This window comes from Triticum dicoccoides, unplaced genomic scaffold (assembly GCF_002162155.2).
Source record: "Triticum dicoccoides isolate Atlit2015 ecotype Zavitan unplaced genomic scaffold, WEW_v2.0 scaffold233099, whole genome shotgun sequence".
In the NCBI taxonomy this organism is placed as follows: Eukaryota; Viridiplantae; Streptophyta; class Magnoliopsida; order Poales; family Poaceae; genus Triticum; species Triticum dicoccoides.
In genome coordinates this window covers 1-3,915 of record NW_021246543.1, presented here as the reverse complement: position 1 = coordinate 3,915, position 3,915 = coordinate 1, and the positions used below count along the sequence as shown (strand labels likewise).

Genomic DNA, 3,915 nt, shown 5'->3' with positions numbered 1-3,915 from the left:
AAAAAAAAAGCCTAGGGTTGCCCTGCCTCCCAATGGCACCGTCGTCGGTCCGTCTCGTCTCCGATGGCCTTAGGGCCGTGGGTTCGCGGTGGATCCCGGCTCTTGCCGGCAGGAGGACTTCGTTTTTAGATGTTTTTTTCGAGTTTTGTCTGGGTTTGTGTGCTGCTCAGGAAGACGAAATGGTGGTGGATCGCTGAAAATGGAATAAGGTTTTTTCCTGCCTAGCACCCGCCCGGATGTCACGTCTACCATCATCTGTGGACGTGTGGAGGTGTGTCTCCGGCGGATCTGTTTTTGTGGATTTGCTTGATCTGTTCGTCGTTCATCTATGTTCTTGTGTCTTCGGGTTGAAACATTTCAATATACACTACTCTTCATCGGCAGCGGTTGCTGCTCTTGTGCGTTGGTCCTATGGGACCTTAGCATGACAACTCCCGATTGTATACTACAACAATTTTTTTCCTGGCTTCGGCGAGGGCGGGACGATGGGGTGGCGCGACTTCGGCTCGATTGAAAATGTATAGATCGGAAGTTTTTCAAAAAAATAAGTAAGTTCATTCTCATTAAGGCGACGTCATCAAATCTCCGTTGCAGACCATCAAGCCATGCATGCGCGGCTCCAGTAACGGAAGGAATTGATTACAGTAATAAAGATTGACGAATCAATCTTGACTGCCGGATTCACGTTATCAAATCAAATCCCTAATTCACTAATTGGTGGGTTGTGACTAACGAGTAGCTGTATAATTAGGGCATGTCATCCTACGTCTGTGCTGTGCCCCTACCCAAGAAATCTGCAGAATCCACCATAGAATAGAATAGAATAGAAGCTGCAATGGCCTCCTCCTTCAATGGCGGCAGTGTCCTCTTCGTGCTCTCCGCCCTCCTCCTCTGTGGCGCCACTCAGGTCACCCCCATGGACTATCTGCTCCCCATATGCAAGACCGTCGGCGGCGGCAGCACCTTCGTCGGCATCCAGTTCTGCATGGACACCTTCCACTCCGATCCCCGGACCGCACACGGTGCGACGTACCAAGAACTCGCCGCCATCGCAGTCGACCTTCTGACGGTCAACGCCACCAGCACCAAAGCCAAAATCGGCGGCCTTTCTCGGCGGCAAGACGGCGGACGCCGCCACCGCGCAGTGCCTCAGATCCTGCCAAACTCTTTACGGCGGCATATTGCAGCGGCAGCCTGGCAGCGCCGCCGCGGTCAAGGACGGCAAGTTCAGCGAGGCAATCTCGCCCCTGGAGAAATCGGCGGCCGCGGCCAAGGAGTGCGAGGATGGCTTCAGCAAGAGCCACGTGCCGTCGCCGGTGACGGTGGAGAACGGCAACGCTTTCCAGCTCGCCAAGCTCGCCGTCGCCTTACTCCAAGTCTAGAACGTACTCTCTCTCTCTTTTCTTTTTGTTGAGAAAATATATATATTCGAATAAGATGCGATGCTCTTTTTCGAATAATATTTACTAATTTTGGCAGAAAGTAAGGTTCGATTGCTCAATAGTTTTCCACTGAAGATTGCAAAGGAGAGGGCCAAACGTTTTGGCACTAGTCGGAGTTGAACGAATGAGATAATTTCTCATAAGGCATATACAAGGCTTGAGTTTAGGGTTCAAACATAAGGAAAATTTCCGTTTGTTCTATTCTTGTTCTGAATAAGCATGAGACATTTTATTCTCATCCTCAAATGACACGCAGATACTAATTCATCAAATATAGCATAATTTCAAGCTTGAGAATAAAATGTCTCATCTTCCAGCCAATCAAATTCAAGGGCGTTACAACTCTGTTTTTCAGCTTAGATATGGGTACCCCATCCAAAAAAAAAAGTTTGAGCACTGCTACACAGACGATATCCTAGAGCCGATTTATGCACGACGCGTGATCGATGCCATCCATCACTTTGGCTCCATGAGTTAGAGCCATCGATCACAGCATCGTCCATAAATCGTCCGCCAAGGTGTCGTGTGCACAGTAATATCGAAAAAGTTTAGACGTGGAAAAAAGTGAGAGCTCAGAAGCCGATATTTGTTTCCTTTCAGACTAGCGCATTTGGCCGTACAATTGAAAGAGGCGTGGCCTCCGGATTTTCAACCAGGCCCCGCGCGGCTCTCTGGGTGATTCCAAATCAAATTGGATCCGGCAATGCACATCCCATCTCTATCTGAAACAATCCCTTACTTTTAGGAAATAAATTTGCGAAATTATGAGTAGTTTCCTAGTAATATAGGAGTAATAAAAACAAAAAATCCTTTTCTGAGGTCGGGCTCATCTGCACCCGTGTTGAATAAAAAATTCAAAACAAATACTAGAAAAAATTAAAAATTTCTAAAAAAATTCCCATGGTAGACAATTTGGTGAGTGAGATCCGACCCAATTTTCATATGATTTGGACAACTGAGCAACTATCGGCAAAAAAAACAAATTCAGGGTCTGTAAAATAGTTTACTGTTCACGTACTGTTTTGACCCAATTTGTCTTGTTTGCTGAGAGTTACTCAGATGTCCAAATGAGCTAATATTTGGAGTGAGTCTCACGCAATAAATTGTCTACCATAGGAAAAATTGGAATTTTTGAATTTTTCTAGTATTTGTTTTGAATTATTTTTTTGACGGATGCAGATGAGCCTGGGCATCGAATCGCTGCACTCAAAAACAAATAGCAAATTTATTACGTTTTATCCCCAGTCACATAAAAAAATCATACAATCAGTATTTCCACCAATGGAAGTGATATTTTTTCGATAAAATCATATCTTTAAATAGCCCGCTATAGCATCGCTATAACACGCTATAGCGTTTATAAAAGGTCTTGCACTAAGGGACCTTAATTCAAACACATGGACAAACATTCTAAATAGCGGACTTTGATTCAAACACATGGACAAACAGTCTAAATAGCGCGCTATAGCATGTTATGTCGCTTAGAAGAGGTCCGCCGCTAAGAGGCTTAGCGCACTATTTAAAACTATGGATAAAATATACTTGCTAGTGCAACTTAATGTGGCTTCCTACCGACAATATTTTGCTTCTGTTGGCCAGCTAGATTGCTTCCAAGAAAATATGATATTATTACCTTCTACTCCATCCGTCCCATAAGATAAGATAAGAGTGCTCAAGAGTGCTCTTATCTTATGGGGTGGAGGGAGTACTATTTTATTTCCATCTTAAAAAGGATGCAACAAATATTCTTATGTCGCAATAAAAAACTTCCAACGGAGAATATAATTTTCTTACAAATTTTCTTCCAATGTATGAAATATTTGTTTCTACAAACATTTGTTAAGTAAGAGCATATAATTTTCTTCTAAAGGAAATAGTATCTACTTTGAATGAAACTAATATTTGTTTCCTATAGAGGTTATCATTTTCTTCCAAATGAAGTAGCGTTTGCTTTTCTACTCGTCCATCATAAAGGAAATTAAATACCTTATGTCTCTTCGTGAAAATTGTATTACTCATGTAAATCGTAGCAAGAATAATTAGTGTTAGCCTAGCTAATTTTGCTCGCATTGAGGGTAGAGTTTTGAGTAATACAAGTTTTTCACCCAAAAAAATCATAATTTGCTTCTTATATGAAGAGCATATACACTAGGCATACAAAAAGTTGCACGGTAGGTGTGCAAACTCGTACAAGAACTTGAAAATGGGGTGAACCGGTCCACCAACTTGTGATACAGATGCAAAACTGGTCCAAATCATTCTCATGTGGACATGTGGCAGTGGTATTTTTTTTAAAACGCCCCTGAATTGTTTTATCGAGCACACGTGACTTTTCTTAGGAAGGCCATCATGACTAGCTTTATTAAAATCAAAACAGCCGATACATCCTCTACGAGTTTACTAACAATACAATCTGAAGCTCGTCCAACCAACTAAAAGTAGTTTATTAGAATAACTGGAATTTGCTAGCACA

The 3,915-nt window shown here is 42.7% G+C and overlaps 1 pseudogene; it reads left to right on the top strand.

The window, feature by feature from the left end:
* Positions 1-777: 777 nt before the first annotated feature.
* Positions 778-1,382, top strand: LOC119345398 (annotated as a pseudogene).
* Positions 1,383-3,915: the final 2,533 nt, after the last annotated feature.